The sequence below is a fragment of the Budorcas taxicolor genome, chromosome 7, assembly GCF_023091745.1.
Source record: "Budorcas taxicolor isolate Tak-1 chromosome 7, Takin1.1, whole genome shotgun sequence".
Classification (NCBI taxonomy): domain Eukaryota; kingdom Metazoa; phylum Chordata; class Mammalia; order Artiodactyla; family Bovidae; genus Budorcas; species Budorcas taxicolor.
Genome location: NC_068916.1, coordinates 26,955,520 through 26,978,576, shown reverse-complemented (window position 1 = coordinate 26,978,576; position 23,057 = coordinate 26,955,520). Strand labels below are relative to the sequence as shown.

General features: G+C 41.4%; 1 protein-coding gene across 2 annotated transcripts in view; it reads right to left on the bottom strand.

The window, feature by feature from the left end:
* MARCHF3 (membrane associated ring-CH-type finger 3) overlaps positions 1–23,057 on the bottom strand; it is a 155,396-nt gene that overhangs the window by 120,628 nt on the left and 11,711 nt on the right. The window contains exon 1 of one of the 2 annotated variants that reach the window (XM_052642695.1): positions 18,044–18,061. The exons of the other annotated variant lie outside the window; for it this stretch is intronic. The gene's annotated coding sequence lies outside the window, so the exon portion shown is untranslated. Of the gene's footprint in view, positions 1–18,043; positions 18,062–23,057 lie in introns of those variants that run through there. 2 annotated transcript variants of the gene reach the window in all.

Here is a 23,057-nt window from a genome sequence, read left to right as displayed (position 1 = left end):
CAAAACCCCCATTGTGCCCTTGGTTGGAAGTTTGCCTTTAGTCAGGATCATTGCATTAATTCCTACTCAAACACTGCAAGTAACTGGTCCCCAGAGGACACTGGCTGGATTTCCAGGTCAAGGTGTTTGATACAATTACTACAGAACTTTGAAGGGTACAAAAGGGCATTAGAGGTCCCCATGTCACTGATTTTTTTTTCTTCCTGTTTTTGATGCCCAGCTGACTCTAAAGCAAACCAGTATGAACCCTGACAAGCCATAGGAGGACGAGGCCTTCAACCTGAAGAGCCTTTGAACTGATCTTCCTGCTGAGCCCAGCAGTGCTTGCTGATGGCAGCAAAAGCCAGAGAGCCCACAGATACAGCTGTCAGGAGTCAGGGCTGAGGCTCCAAGGCCAGACCCACAGTCCCCCTGTACGAACCACATAGAATCTAGATGACAAGTAGCCTTTCGAGGAGAGTATGCCCAGTGGTCAGAATCTGAAAGCATTTAGAAGTGCTACGTCAGTTACCAGGCAATTGAGAATTTGGATAAAACTTGGGAAATCAACCTTAAAAGACGTGCTATCTTCAGGTTCCCAGTACTTGACATTATCCAATATTGTCACACCAGGACACTGGGGACTGCCCAGAGGGGCATGGGAAATGACTTTGTGGCCCAGCAGATTTTCTGAGCTTATCTGCAAAGCTGCTCTAATCTTCCCTGAATATCACGTCTGTGGCTGGCCAAGCAAGCACTCACTCACTTTAATCATTTTCGGGCAGAAGGGAAAAAAAAAGTTCTGTATATAAATAAAAAATCCCTCTTCCACTTCTCTCCCTTCCTCTCGACTCAACCACAGCTGAAGCAGAACAACCTCATGGACACCTTTAAGCGACTTCTAATCCACTTGAAATATATAATCCTATTGAAGTGATCTAAGATGGTATAGATGTAACCTTAATTCTAGACCTTTCTCAGAATGCAAAATGCAACAGCCACCTGGAAAATGATTCAGCAGTTTCTTATAAAAGTTAAACACATTTGTCATTCAACCCAGCATTCCCACACCTAGGTAGGAGAAATGAAGACACATGCTCACACCAAAAGAAAATGGTATGTGAATGTTTATAGCGACTTTTCTCACAATGGCTAAACTCTGGAAGCAACCCCAACGTCCCTCAACTGGTGAAGAGATAAACTGCAGTATATTCATACATCAGAGCACTGCTCAGAAACAGAAAGGAATAACTGCTGCTCCACACAACAGCATGAATGGAGCTTGATATATTTTGCTGCATGAGAGAAATCAGACTCAAAAGGCTACATATCACCTGATTCCATGGATGTAACATCCTGGAAAAAGTCAAACTATAGGGTCAGGAAACAGGTCACCAGTGGCCAGGGGCTGGGAGTAAAAGCAAGAGTTGACTAGAAAAGGGCATGAGAAATAAAACCTCAACTACCAAAAGTAGTCACAAAAAAAGACTTGAGAGAATTTGGGGAGATGATAGTACCATTCCATATCTTGATCATGGTGTTAGTTATATGACTGTATGTATTTGTTAAACACGCATAGTTCTATACACTACGAAGTGAATCTTACTGTATGGAAATTATGCCTCAAAAATGCAACTTTAATATAAAATCTCAGTAGAAAATGTTCAATGATGAAGAAAGGCAGCCTTCAAAACTGCTGGTGAACTTCCTACCTACATCAGGATCTGGAGGCCTTCTCCCACACTGGATCTGGGGGTGCTCAGACACAAGCCACTCAGTCACTCTTGGACACATAAATAAAGCTCTAACAGATAAATCAATAAAATCAACGTATCAGCATGTCCCCATGTCTAGGGTTACTCATTCGGGATGTTTCCAAGCCTGTGCTTCATGAGAAAGCTTCTGATATTCGGACATGAAGGTGCTGTTGACTGTACAGGGCGCTGCCTATGTTCCTACCTTGCTTCGCCTAATGTTCTAACTGCCTGGATATCACTGCTTTTATAACCACTCGAGTTAAAAGTTATTTCAGACTGAGAGTTCAAGCCTGCCCTGTGTCTGTGTTTTCTATGATAAAGAAAATTAACCTTATTATTCCAACCAGACATAACACAAAGAAGACAGACTTCCCTAATTTAGTGATATAGCTTCCTTGTGCAGAATTTTTTTGGCCAAGAAACATTTAAGTCCATGATATTCCAAGGATTTTGTTTGGTTTTCTTCGATGCCCTGACCATAATATACTGTCACCAAAACTAGGCTTTATTTCTTCTCTGTCCTTCTCCTAGTAAGAACATCTGTTAGGAATCCACTAGATGGAAATGAACGAGAAACTCAAAGTCCCAGGCTCTTGGATGGCCAACATCAGCTACTCAAAACCTCCCATGGAAGGCAGAGTGTGGTGTGTTATAACCAGAGGCTAAAATATAGTGCTAGGGCAGCAAGGGTGAGGTGAAACACTCTGGGAGAGTGGAATTTAAGCTGGGCCCCTGAAGGATGGAGAAGATTGAGACTGTAGACAGTCCAGGCTGAGGAACTACTTAGCAGAAAGGGTCCTGTAAGTGCACATTTGTTCAAATCAGTTATCATCAGCTAGCGTCCTAGAGCCTGAAAACCATGACTGTTTAAAATTCTTCTGGAATTTCCATGTCCTGAGGCCTTGGGGCTCTCGATTTCTCCACGAATCCCGATGCACCCTATTCTCTCACACACGACAACTTCATGTACTTAAGTTACTGCCTTTTCTATAAGGCATTTAAGTGGACTGATTGTGGCTGAGTTATGAAGAGGTGAGTGAAAAATTAAAATGAACAGGAAAGGGAGAAGAGGGCACCCTGGTGGCAGGCTTCAAGAGGGGGTGGAGCACTTGTCCCTCTCCAGTGAGGTATGGATCCAGGATCTTCAGTCTCCTTGGGGAGTGGTGTTAGCAAGAAACACCAGTAATGAATACAGGGAAAATTTCACTGCAGCACTATCATTACTGATAAGATGAAAATCATCTAAATGCTTATCAACAGGGAACTGCTTAAATCAATAACTGATCATTTACACAATAGGATATTATAGTCAGCAAGAAAAAATAGTGTGAGGAGACAGGAAGACCTCTAGGATAAATTACTCATGTTATTTGAAAGTCAGGGTGCAGAAGAGTCTGTATAATGGACTCTCTGCTATATCTGCATTTGCACACAAACCTCTAGTAGGATACATAAAAACTGTTAGCATTGGTTATATTTGGAGAGTGAAAAATGAGGGTAGGAGAAAGAGAAATGTTCACTTTTCAATTTATACCCTTCTGCTGTTGTCATCCAGTTGCTCAGTCGTATCCGACTCTGCGACCCCATGGACTGCAGCACGCCAGGCTTCCCTGTCCTTCATTACCTCCCAGAGTCTGCTCAAACTCATGTCCATTGAGTTGATGATGCCATCCAACCATCTCATCCGCTGTCTCCCCTCTCTCCTCCTGCACTCAATCTTTCCCAGCATCAGGGTCTTTTCCAGTGAGTCAGTACTTCACATCAGGTGGCCAAAGTATTGGAGCTTCAGCATCAGTCCTTCCAATGAACATTCAGGGATGATTTCCTTTGGGATTGACTGGTCTCCGTGCTATCCAAGGGGTTCTCAAGAGTCTTCTCCAGCAACACAATTCTAAAGCATCAGTTTTTAGGTGCTCAGCCTTCTTTATGGTCCAACTCTCATATCTGTGCATGACTACTGGAAAACTCATAGCTTTGACTATATGGACCTTTTCAGAAAAGTGATTTTTCTGCTTTTTAATGCACTGTTTAGGTTTGTTATAGCTTTTCTTCCAAGGAGAGAGCTTCTTTTAATTTTGTGGCTGCAGTCACCATCCACAGTGATTTTGGAGCCCAAGAAAATAAAGTCTGTCACTGTTTCCATTTTCCCCCCGTCCATTTGCCATGAAGTGATGGGACCAGATGCCATGATCTTAGTTTTCTGAATATTGAGTTTTAAGCCAGCTTTTTCACTCTCCTCTTTCACCTTCATCAAGAGGCTCTTTAGTGCCTCTTCACTTTCTGTCATTAGGGTGGTGTCATCTGCATATCTGAGGTTATTGATATTTCTCTCGGCATTCTTGATTCCAGCTTGTGCTTCATCCAGCCCAACATTTTCCATGATGTACTCTGCATATGAGTTAAATAAGCAGAATGACAATATACAGCTTTGTCATACTTCTTTCCACATTTTGAGCCAGTCTGTTACCCTTCTGTAACTGAGTTTATTGAGTTTATTTTTAACTACTTGTGCAGATGATGATAATTTTGATCACATAAAGTATTAATACTTATAATTATTCCTTGGCTGACTTGCAATATAAAGTGAAGACCACTGACTACTGTTGTTAGAGGGCCAATTCAGAGACTAGAGGTTCATTTCAATAATTATTAAACAGTTTAATAAGTGATTACTGGATATGTCACTGTTTTATTTCTTGAGCAGCTAATATAGTAGAGTGCAGCAGTAAGTTAAGACAGAGAGAAACACAACACATAATGTGAATGCTGGGAAAGCCAGGCAGAGGAGACTTCCTGGAGGAGGCAGGGCTTAGGGTTTGAATTGGTGAAGCAGAAGAAGCAAGGAAAGAGCAGCAATGAGAAAACAATAATATGGCAAGCCCTTCACTTGACATGGAGATATCTGCCCTTCTTCTTTCTGTTTTGGATCTGATCAGTATTAGAAGCCAGAAAAAATTCCAAGATCTGAACATCTCCGCCCCTCTCAGTCACAAGGGCTAATATTTTTCCATCAAAGGCTTTAAAAACTGAAGCTATGGGGACCAAGACCCAAGAACTAGAATTAGTAATGAGAAAATACTACTAAAGAATTTCCTCCCCTGCCTCACAAACATGCTGGAGTGTGTACATGGGCACTTTAAAATAAATTCTCATCTCCCTTTTTTTGTCAGTGGTGAAAAAGCATTGGTACATGTATGAATAATGTTCAACCAGAGCAGCCAGTCTTTCACAGGATTGTTCTTTACTAGTGTATATGCTTGGTGCTCTATCTCAAGAAACTTCTCGAGAAACACTCTTCTCTTTGCAAGTGTGGGGACAGGAGTAGGAAGAGGAAGCCCTCTGCCCTGACAGGCTTACTCTTTCTCACCATCACTAAGTACCCCAAAGTGGAAGGGTCAGGGGACTCCGGGCAGCCTTTCCTGTGAGTTCAGATTCTCTTTCTAATAGAAATTATAGAATAACCTATTCAGTTTATTCTTCTGGCCAGCTTAGCCAAGATGACTGGATACCTTATTTTTTTTGCTAAGACGATCATTTTTTTCCAGAACTCTCTCTCTCTGAAGAACGTTTGTGAGATGAGCGATCATTCTGTGTCCACTTATATCTGACCAGCCTAGGCTTTACTGCTACCATTGTCGGGGAATTAACCATTTGTACCCTGGTATCAATAGAGCAAAGAAACACTGCCATTGACTTTAGAAAATGAATAATTGGCTGAGTGTTTATTTATCACTACAAAGAAAACACTGAAGAACTGTTATTACAGAAACCCGTTGGAGGCTGCTGACAATCTAAGAACAAATGAGAAAATGCTAAGAGGAAAAAAAAAGAATGTTAGCCTATTCCTAAAAATTCTCCTGGCTGGCATTATAAAACAATCTCTTGAATGGCAGGAAATAATACTATATCTCACAACATGGGAAGTCTTAGGTATTGGTGGGTTATTCTTCTATTTTGTGTAGGTCCCAAAAGAAGTCTGAAAATGTCATGTGCAAGGGAAGGAGGGAGCGTGGAAGTGCAAAAGTATTAATTGTAGCTTCCAAGTGGCCCATGTGGCAACCAGTGAGCTGGGTAACCAGGGATCAGCCAGGTCTGGCTACACCTGCGGATCAGAAGGCAGAAAGTACTCACTGACAGTGGAGTAGAACTCGCCTCTCATAGCTAAGAATAAAGCACAAAGTTCCTGCTCTTTTTTCAAGCCACTCCTTGGCCTTCCTCAACCTGGAGAATGTACTTCAGCTTGGGTCACGGACAAAACCAGAGCAGCCACACTAGAAGGGCACATGGCCTCATACAAACACGCTTGTTCCTCGACTTGGCTCTCTGCGAACCCAGTACAAACATTCAGCATCCCATGGCTGGGGCCACTCCTGGAAGCCAGCAGGTGGAAATGGCTCCAGCAAAACCTATTTTCTCACAGTGGGGAGAACAGGTGGGAAGATGGGGTGCAGAAAAGTGAAGAACAGGGTGGAGAAAAGGCAACCTCATGACTACTTTAAAATCTATGCCAGGAGGACAACAAATGGGTATTTCCCTGGCTATCAAGCTGAGAAAAGCCATTTTTTAAAAAACAACAGTCTCACTTGTCCCCCTGCACCATTCCCTCTGTGCCAATCCCCAGACCATGCCAAACAAGCTGAAATATTATGAGGATTTGTGGTTAAAAGAACAAGCTCCAAACTATTTGTGGATGTTACCTAAAGAGGCCCCAAAGTGATGGACTGAAGTGAAAAGACTAAGAACTGGAAGAAACATTACCACATGCCACCAGACATCGGGAGGAACTGAAAACTAGAGAGGCCCCCAGAAAGTCCTCTCTCAGAGACCCTCTTTCAAGGAGAACTAGCAAACTGAATTTGCCATATCATTGCTTTCCAGGTCTTTCTCTCAAATAATCCCTAAGTCAGCAAACCAACAGGATTTTTTACATTGATCCTATAATACTGGCAGGTCTATGAGCTGTAGGCCTCAGTTGGGGCAAACAGATAAAATATTGCCAATGGGGATAAGGAATTTTTATCTGATGTACATGATGCAGAAAATGGGTTCATTTTCTTCCTCTTTTCCAAATAGCAGACATTTCTTTTTCCCCTCATACAATGCCCATCTTAATGGCAATTATGCCCAGACCAGTTTTCAGTGAGCAGCCCAGCACAACCTTGTGGACAGCCTGCACCTTGGGGACACGGAGGCTATTTACAGGGCAAAGTCCTGGAAGACTTGACCTACATGCTGGGCCTCCCACTCCAAACTCTAATCCTTGTTCTTGCAGGCTACTGTCACTGCCTTTCAGATTTGGCCTTCACTATTCTATTCCAGGCCTAAATATACCCCATTGCAGCATCTGTCCAGCCAGTGTTTTTGCAGTAATGACACCCTGCTGATTCAGCCCATGGTCCTCTGGTCCCTGGCTTCTTCGGCGGGCATTACTTCCCCACAGGGAGATATATTTTCAAGACATGCGGTTTGTTTAGATGGTCAAGTTCTCTGTAAATCAAATATACAACCTAATTTATTTATTTCAACAGACCTCCAACACCTATGACTGTAAGACTGTTAAGTAAGAGCTGTACTTTTTTTTTTTTTTGCCACACCACATGGCATGCAGGATCTTAGTTCCCTGGCAAAGGACTGAACCCATACCCTGCAGTGGAAGTGGAAGTCCTGTGATTGTTAAGATTCCTAGTGCTGAAGACACAGCAAACAAGGCCCTGGTCTCACCCTCAAAGAACTTCAGTTCAGTTCAGCTCAGTCACTCAGTTGTGTCCGACTCTGCATCCCCATGAACTGCAGCATGCCAGGCCTCCCTGTCCATCACAAACTCCCAGAGTTTACCCAAACTCACGTCCATTGAGTCGGTGATGCCATCTCATACTCTGTCATCCCCTTCTCCTCCTGCCCCCAATCCCGCCCAGCATCAGGGTCTTTTCAAATGAGTCAGCTCTTTGCATCAGGTGGCCAAAGGATTGGAGTTTCAGCTTCAACATCAGTCCTTCAAATGAATAACCAGGGCTGATTTCCTTTAGGATGGACTGGTTAGAAGTCCTTGCAGTCCAAGGGACTCTCAAGAGTCTTCTCCAACACCAAGGTTCAAAAGCATCAATTCTTCAGCGCTCAGCTTTCTTTATAGTCCAACTCTCACATCCATACATGACCACTGGAAAAACCATAGCCTTGACTAGGCGGACCTTTGTTGACGAAGTAATGTCTCTGCTTTTTAATATGCTATCTAGGTTAGTCATAACTTTCCTTTCAAGGAGTAGGTGTCTTTTAATTTCATGGCTGTAGTCACCATCTGCAGTGACTTTGGGGCCCAAAAATATAAAGTCAGCCACTGTTTCCATTGTTTTCCCATCTATTTGCCATGAAGTAACGGGACCGGATGCCATGATCTTAGTTTTCTGAATGTTGAGCTTTAGGCCAACTTTTTCACTCTCCTCTTTCACTTTCATCAAGAGGTTCTTTAGTTCTTCTTCACTTTCTGCCATAAGGGTGGTGTCATCTGCATATCTGAGGTTATTGATATTTCTCCCGGCAATCTTGATTCTAGCTTGTGCTTCCTCCAGCCCAGCATTTCTCATGATGTACTCTGCATGTAAGTTAAATAAGCAGGGTGACAATATAGAGCCTTGACGTACTCCTTTTCTTATTTGGAACCAGTCTGTTGTTCCATGTCCAGTTCTAACTGTTGCTTCCTGACCTGCATACAGGTTTCTCAAGAGTCAGGTCAGGTGGTCTGGTGTTTCCATCTCTTTCAGAATTTTCCACAGTTTATTGTGATCCACACAGTCAAAGGCTTTGGCATAGTCAATAAAGCAGAAATAGATGTTTTTTCTGGAACTCTCTTGCTTTTTCCATGATCCAGCAGATGCTGGCAATTTGATCTCTGGTTCCTCTGCCTTTTCTAAATCCAGCTTGAACATCTGGAAGTTCATGCTTCACTGAACTGTGAACTTGGTATTGCTGAAGCTTGGCTTAGAGAATTTTGAGCATTATTTTACTAGTGTGTGAGATGAATGCAATTGTGCAGTAGTTTGAGCATTCTTTGGCATTGCCTTTCTTTGGGATTGGAATGAAAACTGACCTTTTCCAGTCCTGTGGCCACTGCTGAGTTTTCCAAATTTGCTGGCATATTGAGTGCAGCACTTCCATTCAAGTGAATTCCATCATCTCCACTCGCTTTGTTCATAGTGATGCTTTCTAAGGCCCACTTGACTTCACATTCCAGGATGTCTGGCTCTAGATGAGTGATCACAGCATCGTGATTATCTGGGTCATGAAGATCCCTTTTGTACAGTTCTTCTGTGTATTCTTGCCACCTCTTCTTAATATCTTCTGCTTCTGTTAGGTCCATACCATTTCTGTCCTTTATTGAGACCATCTTTGTATGAAATGTTCCCTTGGTATCTCTAACTTTCTTGAAGAGATGTCTATTCTTTCCCATTCTGTTGTTTTCCTCTATTTCTCTGCACTGATCGCTGAGGAAGGCTTTCTTATCTCTCCTTGCTGTTCTTTGGAACTCTGCATTCAGATGGGAATATCTTTCCTCTTCTCCTTTGCCTTTAGCTTCTCTTCTTTTCACAGGTAGGTGTAAGGCCTCCTCAAACAGCCATTTTACTTTTTTGCATTTCTTTTTCTTGGGGACGGTCTTGATCCCTGTCTCCTGTATAATGTCACGAACCTCCTTCCATAGTTCATCAGGCACTCTGTCTATCAGATCTAGTCAAAGAGCTTACCCATCACTAATGCCCCACACTGCACAGAAATCAGCCCACTCCATGGTAGCCATCTTATGGAACCAAAGCAAAATAATAACAATCCCTCAGAGTCATTCTCAACTTTATAGATTTCAAGAGGCTAATACATATATTTCAATATTAATGATCTTAAGTCAAATTCTCACTAGTGAATTGAAAGAGATCCTTAGCATCATTTAACCAACTTTATTTGTGCTCTCTCTATTCCCCTCCCCTTCAGCACACCTCCCTTATTAACCTCCTTCTCCCCAAAATTTAGGAGGCGTCATGCTTCCTCATTCCATTCCTCATGCCACATATTCAATTCACTTTCAAATCCCGTTTGTTCTGCCGCCTTGAAATTCCACACTTCTCTCCAGCCTCACGGCTGCTGCTAAGTCGCTTCAGTCGTGCCTGACTCTGTGTGACCCCATAGACGGCAGCCCACTAGGCTCCTCTGTCCCTAGGATTCTCCAGGCAAGAACCCTGGAGGAGGTTGCCATTTCCTTCTCCAATTCCAGCCTCACTACTGTCACCTAATTCAAGCCATTGATAGATCTCCTTGAATTATTGCAGTAATCTCCTAATTGGTTGCCTTGCTTCCATTTTTGTCCAGGTACAGTCTATTTGCTATGCAACAGCCAGTCATCAGGGTGCTTATAACATGCAAGGAAATCATGGTAAATTTGATCCCAGCAGCTTTTATTAGTCTGGAATGCTGGGCAGTGATATAACATGAAGGAAAATGAGGAATACTTTGGAGTTGGCAATGCCAGTGGCTTCATAGCATCGCTGCTCTTTGAAAGAGGCAAGAATGAATTACTCTGTATAAGGTTCTAGGAAGACAGCTGTAATCATCTGGAGGCATGCCACTCAGAGACATGACAGAACGGACGCCACGCATAGTGACATATTCCAGAGGGTATGGCATGAGAAACAGAGGAAGACAAAGGATGGATTGAGTAGCCGTACTGAAGAGTGACATGCTGCAAAAGGATTTCAAGAATGAATCTGGGAAACCAACAGTACCCAGCCACAAGAAAGAAATTAACCCTGTCACGAGTGATGAAACCAGTGAGGAATTCCATCCACACAGCAAGGCCCTGGAGGGTAAAGAGCTCACATTATCTCAGCCCTGATAACCATTTGTCTGGTGATTATCAGAAAGACTGAGGGACAGAGATGAGGGTTATATTTAAGATGTTTATTAGTTTTCAAGTTCCGTCCCTATTGCTTGATTGAAGTCTGGCCTATATACAAGCTGGCATAGTTTTGTGACTGTGGAAGATGAACTGCCTGTCACTATCCTTGGTGCCTCTTTCATTGAAAATAAACTGACGTTGTATTTGGATGAACAGAGGAACTTAGAAAAGATCTAAAGGGAAGAGATGGACACAGAGATGATGGAAAGCAATTTTACCAGCCCCAAACTGAAGTGACTGTTACCACACACAGTCAGAGTTGGTCTTTCAGTCACTCAGTCTTGTCTCTTTGCCGCCCCATGGACTTCAGCACACCAGGCTTCCCTGTTCTTCACAGTCTCCTGGAGTTTGCTCAGACTCATGTCCATTGGGTTATTGATGCCGTCCAACCATCTCATTCTCTGCCGTCCCCTTCTCCTCCTGTCTTCAATCTTTCCCAGCATCAGAGTTGGTTTCCTTGTCTGTTTTGGGTACTGTTTTTAAAATGGTCAGTTATTTTAGCATTCCAGTGCTGTACTAGCACTAAAACCACCACAGCAGAGTGAAAACAGTCAACAGGCCATTTCCCAGAGCCGGGACGGCCATGCCCTCGAGTGAAATAACATCACTGCAGAGGGGCAGAAGGTGGTCAGGCTCATTAGCATCCACTTGGCATTTTTAACACACAGAATCCAAGCCCTTCGTAAATGACATTTCAAGGTGGGTGAGCCTGCTACGAGCCAGTTCTTTTCACAAATCAGATATCACTGGGGGTTTAAGATAGAATTCATTTCTACTGAACCAATGCTTAGCTATTACTACCGTGGAGTACGCTGGCAAGAAACTCTGCCTAGAGGGAGCGATCAATAACTAGAGTAGAGAGAAGAAGGCACAGCACAGACCACAAGTCCCCCGACTGAGCAGCTTGAGGACAAAGGTTCTGCCTTGTCTCTTTAGCCTCAAATCTCGAAGCTGTGACCAGCACTCACTTAACGCTTATTAAATTCAACTGACACTTGTTAAAAAAAAAAAGAAGAAGCCGCCCAAGGGTGGAAGCCTGGTGAGTAGGGTGGGAAGGAAATTAGAAAAATAAGGGTTTCAGGACTATTTGAGGACTAAATGACTCTGGTAAGAAATGAGTGGAAAGAAAAAAATTACAAAAATTCACCAAAAATGAATAGAGAACCAAATGTCAAAAGAAGATCCCACAAAACATTCCATTCATACACAGGAACGCACACACACGTACATACACATGTGCACAAAAGCATGTAGACCAATGGGGAACAGAGCTTGCTGGAAGGAATGAAGGGCAGGAGGGGTCTGGGAGGCACCCTTTGTTTTTAGCCCTGCTCCCAGGACGGGAGGTGGCAGGTTGCAGCTGAGAGAGGCTGGATGCAGCCAGTGGAGCAAAGTCCAACCGGAGGCAGCACTCAGGTTGGGAGCCCCAGACGCCAGACTCCACAGGTCTTTCCTTTGTTCCACAGGAGCACAGGGGAGGAGCCCGCTTCACTAATTCTGAAGGAGATCCCTTCTCGTTCTATTTCCTAATATAAACCAAAATTTATCTGACAGTTCACCTTGTTTTTCTCACCCATATAGACCAATGAATGATGAACTGCTCCCTATAAATAGGTGTGCAACACTGGGTTGTGCCTTTTGCAAACATTAAAGTGGAAATGGCTCTGACAGCGATCAATAATGCTTGCCGATTTCCCTGCGCTGCTCTGTTTATTTTTAGTCCCTACACAGAGCACAACATTTGTAGGAAAAAACTCCATATCACCTTCAAGAATATACTAACTAATGACCTAGGCAGAAAAAGAAAATTCACACTTACTTCATTCCTATCATTCCCTTTTTTATAGGAATAAATTCAGACTCGCAGGAATTTATTCTACTACCTTATTACATAGATTCAGGCCTTTGGGGAAGGAGATCATGAAGCTTATAAAATTCCACACCTCATTTATTACTCCCTGTTTTCTTCCATTTTCCAATTTATTTAAGAGTTCATTTCTCTATTGCACAAAGGCATGAAGTTTAGTGCACATAAGCTCAAAGAGAGAGCTTTCGGTTGCTTAGAAATAGGAAGGAGTGTGACCCCGTTGCCTCACCTCTCTACTTGTACATCCTCCTTTAGTGCACGAAGCTGCAAAACCCCAGTGAGTAGCATCACTGGGCTGAGCAATATAAAAGGTGCATTAGAAAAAGCCCTGGAAGCTGGAGCAAGTAATTGGGACCTGATTTTCTACAAGGGTTGTCTTGCCCATCTCTGCATTTCCTGTGGAGTGCAACACAACGCCCTCAGACAGTTAGTGTTATTTAAGGCCAGTCAAATAAACAAGTTTCTCCTAGACATCAACTGTATCATGATTATTTGTTGCACGTTGGATTTACCCGGGAGCTTGTGAATTTCTTGGGAGCCCAACTAGAGTTCCATCCCCATGTCTGCATCCTCAGCAACCAGACCAAAGCCTAGAGTGATATATGCTCAGGAAGTCTCGATTGAAAGACCAGATCATGTCACTGGGTGACCGTGGGTAAGTTGCATAGCTCCTTAGGTCATTCATGTCCTCAGCCTGGGGATCGAATGGAGTTCATGACAATAACCATCGGTAGGCATGTGACTGCCCTAAGATTCTGGACAAAATTTTATTTGGTAGAATATGTGTGTAATATTTCTGAGAAGAGGGTGCATATCTTTTATTGTTTCAAAGACTCTGTGACTGTTATTGCCCCCAAAAGTTTTAAAAATCTTTAGCCTAATATTAGTTTCCAAAATTACTGAATCATGAATTCCAACACTAAAAAGCCTTTGAACATGCACACCATGCTCATGTATTAGGTGTGCACACATGTATTATATTAGGAACATTATAAAACAAACGTCAAAATGACAAATGTACAAGGTAAATATGAAATAAAGAATATTTTCTTTATATCTAAGTAAAAACTTTTTTCATCTTACTAAACAACATTTTGTCAAGGGCAGTATGACTGAATATACTTTGTGTTTAAAAATCTAGATTTTATTATCTGTGATACGTTACTTTGAAGGTCTAGTTTTAACTTCAATTTATTTTACAAAGATGGGTTTTAATGGCTGTCATTATTTTAAGCAATAAAATCATGTAACAACGTAAACACCTCCAAACACTGTTTTCACAATGTTCTCTCTATAAGAGTTTCTTTCAAATTCAGCTATTTCCTTACTTAGTCTTAAAGTGATACCTTTATTTTGAAAGAAGAAATTAACTGTTTTTTAATGACCTGTAGGTAGCATACTATCCAAATTGCCTATTATCACAGAGGTGGTTACAAAATACAAAGCCATTTCCTTTTTATAAAAGAAAAATGAATATAACTTATCTGTAAGTTTGACAACTAAGTATTTTCCCACAAGATAACCAGCAAACCTCTGTGAGGTATAGAACTTTCATGGTCTCTTCTTAACCTTGTTCAAAATATTGTATGGCTTCCACTCTGTATATTAAGGCTTTTTATTTTTATAAAGTTGACTACAAAGTAGCATCCTGCAGCATTCTGTGTTCCTCTGGCTTCAACACTTGCCTGCTTGCTTATGAATGATGCAGTGAATGAATTTATCTCCTGTAACCTTACCCTGCCATCCTTCTCTAAGCAACAGCTGCTGCTTAAGAGGAAATGCTACTCAGTTTTTTTTTCATAAAACATTTTCATTAAGATTATGAATAAATCTCACCTAGTGGTGGCTCACCAAATAGAAGCACTTAGTATATATATATGTCATCAGTTAAAGAGAAATGAACAAATACAATAGGTTAGATCTAACATCTTACCAATGTAGAACAAGTCTTTTGCTACCCATAACTTGTTCTAATACAGTATTTGCTTCTTCAGCAATATCTTCACTAATACTTTCAGTAGTATTTTCTGAAAAGGAAACTCAGATTGTTTTCAACATATCTGGTCTTGTATGAAGAGGAAGAACCAGTGTTTCCTAAAGATATGTTGCTTTTCTACCTTTGGGTACAAGTAAAAGACGTCGAGAGAAGTTCAAACCACCGTTTAGTTTTATGAAATTTCATAACAATTAGTAGGTGAATTTAAACATTGGTTTTAAAAAGTTGCAAAGGTTATCTTCCATGTTTTTCTAATCATGGTACCTTCATTTCTCATCAGGAACGTGTTCATTCTTCTTCATGATAGTAGCTATTAGTCCGTATTTCAGTTATTTGTTTTGAAATCTGAGGGCTGGTTTCTGATCAGAACGGATCATACCATTACTGTTTTTAACTTACAATGCAGCTATCAAAGAGTGTGTCCAGGAATGAAGTGTCTGCTCCTCCGTCCTCATATTGTTCCCCAGTGCTTGCTTTCACAATTCGTGATATCTTTAATTCACACTTTGTCTCTGTCAGAATCTTTTTAAGCTACCTGCCTTTTTTTTTTCTTTTTTTGGTGATGGTGGCGGGGGGTGGGTTGTTACTGTTGAAAGGTAGTTTAATTGAAACTAAGAATATTCTGCAAATTAATTGGACACATACCAATACAATGCAACATACTATAGACAAGTGAGGGCCCAGACAACACTTGTATGTTGAGGGAAACTTACTCCTCCCTCAGAATATAGGGTCTCCTGACTTGAACAACAGGGGAGGGTGAAAATATAAATTCGTATGTATAGTAAAATTTAATTTTTCTTACTTTTGGAATATAAAAAGGTGAATAGGAGTTCTAGTATTTTCTTTCCCATGCTCCTTTGGTGTAACATGGAAATTTCACTTTCTAAACCCTGATCTAGACAATCTCCAGTGCCACTTCCAACTCAAAAATTAAAAATGAATGGATGTTCTGCTATAAAGGTATTCTCATTGTTTGACTGCTCAAACAACTCCTAGATAACCCCCAAACTTATGTTTCTTGGTAGCTCTGGAAAAACCCACCACATACAAGTCAACTGAGTGAGGAATGAAGATGGGTTACCTGGCTGAGTCATCTTCTGTCAGCTGGAAGAGAGTCTTCTTGAATTCATCCAGAAGAACCAGGTAAGGTTGGCCAGTCTCTGTCTCCTGATTAGACTACACTCACATGCCCCTCAAATGAACTGGCAGTTTTCAGCCTCCACAAACATTAAAACAGGTGATTGTGATGCGTCTCCAAGCAAAATAATTCAGCACACACAAATTTCACTTGCAAGTCTGGACAGCTGCAAGTGGGAGGGACGGGATGGGGGGGGGGGGGGGTCATGTGTTTTCACGGTTGTTCTGGACAGCTCCAGGTTGTGTGGGAAGAAGAAACAAATTGTACTCTATTATGTGGAAGGGAAAAGTCTTCTAAATTTAGAATCTTTTAGCACCTGGATTATTTTTGTTTCCTACATTTGCCCGGCTGAGGGGTAGGAGCTCCGGAACTCCAGTGTGTTCTTTGCAGCCAGTAGTAAGAGTCATCCACTGGGCAGGGGGCCAGACAACCCATTTTAGAGACCAGAGCCTGTTTCAAGAGTCTGGAAGGACAGACATAAACATCTAGAAGAAATTATTTGTACAGTGCCAAGATCTGGTTACCGTTAAGTAAAATCTCTTAAGGCACTAACTTACAAGAACATAGGTAGGTTTTAAAATAGAGACAGGACCAAAAGATGATCTTTGGAACTTTGTCCAGTCAACTTTCCTCCCTGAAAATTAGCTTCTCTTGTGTTGTTTGAGAACTCCCAAGAAGGAGATTCCAAAGCCTCTAATTCCTTTCAGATGTTAACCACTCTCACAACCAGAGAGTCCTTCAGAAAAACTAAGGATAAGTCTCATTTATGAAAGTAACCTTGATTGGCTATGTCTGTATTTGAGGACAGGATGGTGTAGAGACTACAGGTGATATTCAGTCTTTCTTTCTTTGCAAAGAAAGTTTTGTTGACAAAAAGACAAGAGAAATAATCCAATCAAGGTTGTTTTTAGAGATTCCACCAACATTATCTATCATCAGAGAGCCTAAGATAATGTAAAGGGTTATTTGTATATCAGTTAAAATTATATAAACTCTTTTCAGTAGGCCTTTTATAAAGTGACAAGATGGCTCTTATAAATGAAGATTTTATTTGTGCTACTTCCAGGCACACAGGTTTATAAGCATTGATGCTGTATTTCCTATATGCAGGGACAGAGGTTATTAAATGTGTGAATTGTAACTAGGTTCCTGTTACATGCTGGCATAATGGATTCTTTTTTTCCCATGGAACTAGGCCCTCCACACCCCACCAATATCAACCACCCCACCTTTCCCCCCTATTTATACCCTTCTTGTGTTAAAATACAAAACCTACTGATAACCTGAAATTAAAAGAGGCTTACTCCTTGGAATAAAAGTTATGACCAACCTAGATAGCATATTCAAAAGCAGAGACATTACTTTGCCAACTAAGGTCCATCTAGTCAAGGCTATGGTTTTTCCAGTGGTCATGTATGGATGTGAGAGTTGGACTGTGAAGAAGGCTGAGCGCCAAAGAACTGACGCTTTTGAACTGTGGTGTTGGAGAAGACTCTTGAGTGTCCCTTGGACTGCAAGGAGATCCAACCAGTCCATTCTGAAGGAGATCAGCCCCGGGATTTCTTTGGAAGGAATGATGCTAAAGCTGAAACTCCAGTACTTTGGCCACCTCATGCGAAGAGTTGACTCATTGGAAAAGACTCTGATGCTGGGAGGGATTGGGGGCAAGAGGAGAAGGGGACGACAGAGGATGAGATGGCTGGATGGCATCACTGACTCGAGTCTGTGACGTGAGTCTGAGTGAACTCCGGGAGTTGACTCAAGGACGTGAGTCTGAGTGAACTCCAGGAGTTGGTGATGGACAGTGAGGCCTGGTGTGCTGCGATTCATGGGGTCGCAAAGAGTCGGACACGACTGAGCGACTGAACTGAACTGATAACCTTGCTTGAAATTTATGACCAAACTGCATTTGAGCTCTTGCATGTGACACTGGTAAAGGGACTTCTCTGGTGGTCCAGTAATGTAAGGGGCCCAGGTCTGATTCCCTGTTTGGGGATCTAGATCTCACATGTGACAATTAAAAGTTCCCATGCCGCAACTAAGACCCAGCACAGTCAAATAAATAAGTAAACATTGAAACAAAACAAAATGAAACACAGGTAAAAGAAACAGCCATAAAAAGCACTCAAAAAGACAACCAGCAGCCTGATGAGTATTGCCGTTACAATTAAAAGGTGCCAACAAGAAAATTTTATGTATTTCTCACTACAGAAAGGAAAAATAAGCAAACAGCCTTGAAAGATGAATAATATCATAAATTATTTAGATTGGAACAAGTCCATAGAAATGATCCATTTTTCTGTTCCTTTGCTAGAAGAGGGATACAAGGTTTACAAAGGATCCTGGGAACTTAGTCTATATTTACCTCTTGTCACAGGCAGGCTCAGGGTTCTGACTGAGGTCAAAGTAGAATGGTATACTCGACTCTCTGGTCATTTACACTGATATCAAAGAGGAGTCTCATGTAGCAGTATCTAAAATTAGATAACCAATTTCACAAGGTGTTAAGGAATTCTACAAGGCACGTAAGGATTTAAATATTTATCAGTTATGCATACATTTTTGAAACTAGAAAAGAGATTTTTCAAAGCAAAAATCTATTTCAGGCACGCCTAAATATTTTCTAGGACGTTCCCACCAACCTCTGTCAACAGAGGCCTAGAAGATGAGCTAACTTTACCGCTCACAATCAGCTTACATCATTTTGGGCAAGAACACGGCACACACAGTGATGCAACCAGACCCCACGGCCACATCACTTGTGTTTGCTTCAATCAGAAGCCAGCAGACGTCTTCCTGCCAAATGAAAACCACTCCCAGGATTTTCACTCCAGAGGGGAATCTGTGAGACTGTGCTTCCAACCCCTTTCCAACATACTTCCCCTGGATCAGGAATAAAAATGTAGACTCTATGCTTAAGCTGAGGAGGAATAAAGACTAAAAACACTGTTAAGATATATTTTTTCATTGAGCCTCCACACCACTCGGCTCACCTCTTGAAAATTACAACCTGCCTGAAATAATCCTAGTTCAGAGCATATTAATCTGCATTAATGACCTTTGAAAAGGTGAGTCTAGGAAGACCTTGAGATTCAAGCAGTGAAATGATCTACGCAGAATATATGGAACCCATGAGCCAGGGTACTTCTGTGAAGGACTCTGTGCTGGAAGTAAATGAATCCTCAGTGCTCTAAAGACAGATTCAAATTCAGTCATCTCGGCATGCCTCCATCTATTCATCCAAATAAGTGCCGGCACTCTGGGCTTGCGTTCAGTTGCTCAGTCTAGCATGAGGGGATGGCTTCTCTCATAATCCAAGGCTCCATCTTGGTCTGGCCCCTCCCAACAAGGTGTGGGGCAGATGCCAGAGAGCACTGCTTTTTTTTCCTTCTCTTTTGTTCAAATTGGAATACGCAAATGTATGCAAAGTTAGGTACTTTCTGTGGTGAAAATTCTTGCATATAAATATTAAACCTTCCTCATAAAAATGTTAGTCACTCAATCGTGTCCAACTCTTTACGACCCCATGGATTGTAGCCCTCCAGGCTCCTCTATCCATGGCATTCTCCAGGCAAGAAGACTGGAGTGAGTTGCCATTCCCCTTTCCAGGGGATTTTCCCAACCCAGGGATCAAACCCAGGTCTCTTGCATTGCAGGCAGATTCTTTACCATCTAAGCCACCAGGGAAGCCCAGGTCTTCCTTATATTACCCCAAAAATAAAAGTAAAAAGCAACTGGATTCCCTAAGAGTGTACTTTTCTCCCGTATCCATATAGTACTTTACATTCAAAAGTGAAGATAAATGAGATTTTAAGAGAATTCTTTTTTTTTTTTTTTAGAATTCATTTTTAACTGCTTACTCCTTGTTAGGAATTTCAAACACCAGGTATATCTCTTACTATAACTGTGCATAGCTGATTATTGCTTCCCATTTATACTTCTAAAATGCGAAGGCTACCATTTTAATTGGTATTCAGAGGTCTGCTCATGTGCAAACCCAAGCAGTTCAATTAGTTTGCCCAACTGGGAAAGTGAGTTATATAGAAACAAATGGGAATGACAGATTAAAAGGCTATCCTTGTTAATACTTTTAAATTGGGCTAAAGTTAGTTATACCCTGTTGAGTTCTTCCACTTCTTAGGATGAACAATGCAGCGAGCATGGCGAGACATACTGCTTGGCCTCTAATCTTAGCTGTGACATTTCCTGTCTCATGTTCTACCATCAATAGTGACCTACTTGCTATACTATGTGACTTTCCAACTGGGTCTTTTAATGCTCACACATGGGAAACACAATTATTTTTATATTTAGCACAAAGTGTAGCTGTGAAACATTTCAAATGCTTTCTAGTTCAAGATATCCACACTAACCTTATTTGGTGGTAATCTTTTTTGCTTTGTCATTTAGGAAAATAACAATAGTTATAACACATTAAAAATAAAGTTTTTGCTTTATTCTTAAATGTGAAAATGCCACATTATGTCAGTATATAATAAATTGAAAACTAATGAGCAGAAAGTAAAAGAATCGTATGTCCTAGTTATCTTATTCGAAGAACTGGACAGAAATGGGTCTTGTTGGAAGTGACAAGAAACAACACTGCTGGTATTATTTAGGTTTGAAATTCTTAGAAAAGTGGAAATAACTTAATAATGATGATGAAACACCAGAAATGCAACAGAAGTGTACAAAAAGAGCCTCAGAATTTGTTAGGTAAAACTAAAAGTCACCAAAAAAAAGCAAATTAAGATTACAAATACTCAGCAAGAAAGCCTTCTAATACAACAGAAAATGTCTGAAAGTAACTCAGGAAAGTTGATTTGCTAGGCAAAGTAAAACTGCCATGCATAGTTTTATAAACTAAGAAAAAAGCCATCATTGCAAATTTATGTAAGTGTGTATGTAACATAGCAAATGACTGTTCAAAATTTTAAGTCTTGTCTTGTCAGCTTTGATCCACAAACCCTAAAGAAATGAACAAAGGATCCAACACTCTAATGAGGAATACTTGTGCCATGCCATTTGTGAATAAGCAAGTTCGCAACACTCAACCAGATCTCCAAAACAGATGTCAGGAGTCTGCAGCACACCTTTTTTAAGTGAATTTCCCAAACTCTGTGGCTATATCAACTCAAAAGCAGCTGCTTTTGTGAATCATAAAGGACATTTCAAAGCACAGTGTTCACACATGGAAAAGCACATGTTCTACTTTGCCTCTGCCAAAGAAACCTCACTGCCTGCCCTCCCCTTGCCCCCCCCACATATCCTTGGGAAATATTCCAGCAATGTGTGTGTACCCATTATGGATTCTTTCTCATTGCTACTGCTTTCACTATACATTTTCTATAACCACATGCTGTTTCCCACCCACACAGCTTAGAAAGAAAGAAAGAAGCCTTTGTTGAGCCATGAAAGGGCCAATCTACTGTATATGAAAACTGCCCCTTCGGAGGCAGGCTCTCAAGAGCATATATAGACCATGCACCTGTCTAACTTTAGTAATGATGATACACTGACCTAGCCCCTTAATTACTGATCTCACTGTCACCTGAATCCTGATGGTTTCTTACCCAATCATACACCCAAATCTACGCAGGTTACAAAGTGAGGAAGAAAGGGGTCCCTGCCAGGATGCACACCAAGGGAGAAGTACAGTGTGAACAGCATCAAAACATTTTGCTCCTCGCCCCACCTGCCTTTTGACTTGTCTCTGGTACAGAGCAAAACAAACAGAAAGAACTGGATTAAAAGGTACTCTCAAATGTAGATGCTGAAAAGCCAAAGAAAAGGGAATTCGGAGGAAGGCACTCTGTTTCATTTCTGTCAATCCCATCCAAGTTAATATGTGAAGCAAAGCTGTTTTTCAATTTGTACCTTCATAATTACCTCAGAATAATTAATAACACAGTTCTAAGAATAAATCATTTTAGTAGTTACACGAGTTCAAATGAAAAATTATGTGCAAGCAGAGAAAACAATTTTAAGTGAATTTGCCACTCCAAATTATCATACGATTATTATTCTCCCTATTTACAACTTAGTGTTATATGTATACCTTCATTTTTAAGGGTTTACGCCCTAGAGCTTCCCTGGTGGCTCAAATAGTAAAGAGTTCGCCTGCAATGTAGGAGACAAGGGTTTGATCCCTGGATCAAGAAGATCCCTTGGAAAAGGAAATAGCCATTTCCTTCCAGTACTTCCTTCCTTCCATTTCTTTCCACACTCATTGCAGTATTCTTGCCTTCGAAGTCCCATGGACAGAGGAGCCCGGTGGGCTACAGTCCATGGGGTCACAAAGAATCGGACATGACCAAGAGGCTAACACTTTTCGTTTTCATGCCCTAAAATGAAAGGAGTTGGAGTCCGTAAAACTAAAATCAATATAAAAACTAGAGTTAAGAGTATTACTCAGATTTCTTTCTTAGATTAAGCTTTTGAACTTTTATGTAATACTATTGTAATAGTAAATCTATCTTTTCTCCAAAAAACTATGATATCTATATTTTGTTTTCCTTCAAAGAGAGAAGGAATGAAAAGTAGACTTTTTCAGTTCTCAAATTTTACAGGAAAAAAAACTAAGGTGCACACACCTAGCTCATTGATGATTAATATCCTACCTTATTCTTAGTATGGGAGATAAAAGACTGACCATGGATTCTTCGAGGTTAAGACTTGTAAACATTAATTCCTTCATTAACTTACTCCCATGTTCATTCTTTTTACATATACCACCTCTGCCATCATGGAACTTAATTAATGGGGGAAACAGACAAAAACAAGTAGACTAGTTGGTTAATTCGGAGAAGGCAATGGCACCCCACTCCATTACTCTTGCCTGGAAAATCCCATGGATGGAGGAGCCTGGTGTGCTGCAGTCCATGGGGTCGCGAAGAGTCGGACACAACTGAGCAACTTCCCTTTCACTTTTAACTTTCATGCATTGGAGAAGGAAATGGCAACCCACTCCAGTGTTCTTGCCTGGAGAATCCCAGGGACGGGGGAGCCTGGTGGGCTGCCGTCTATGGGGCTGCACAGAGTTGGTCACGAATGAAGTGACTTAGCAGCAGCAGCAGTTGGTTAATTACCTAAGGTTGTTCAAGAACCATATTGGAAACAAAAATGGGAGAGAAACAAGGAATGGAGTGGGCGGCCTAAACAGATGAGATGGAAGAGTCCTGGGAGGTGCCTGTGATGAGAAGCCCTGAATGGAAAAGAGGTAGCTGTGTGAAAGAAGGACATGTGATCCAAGCAGACGGAACAGCAGATCCAAAGGGTCAGAGGTGGGAGTGAGACTGGTTTATTAGACAGCAAGGAAGCTGCTGTGGTTGGATAACTGAGTGAGGCCAAGAGGGTAAGTGGTGACACCACAGAGATGG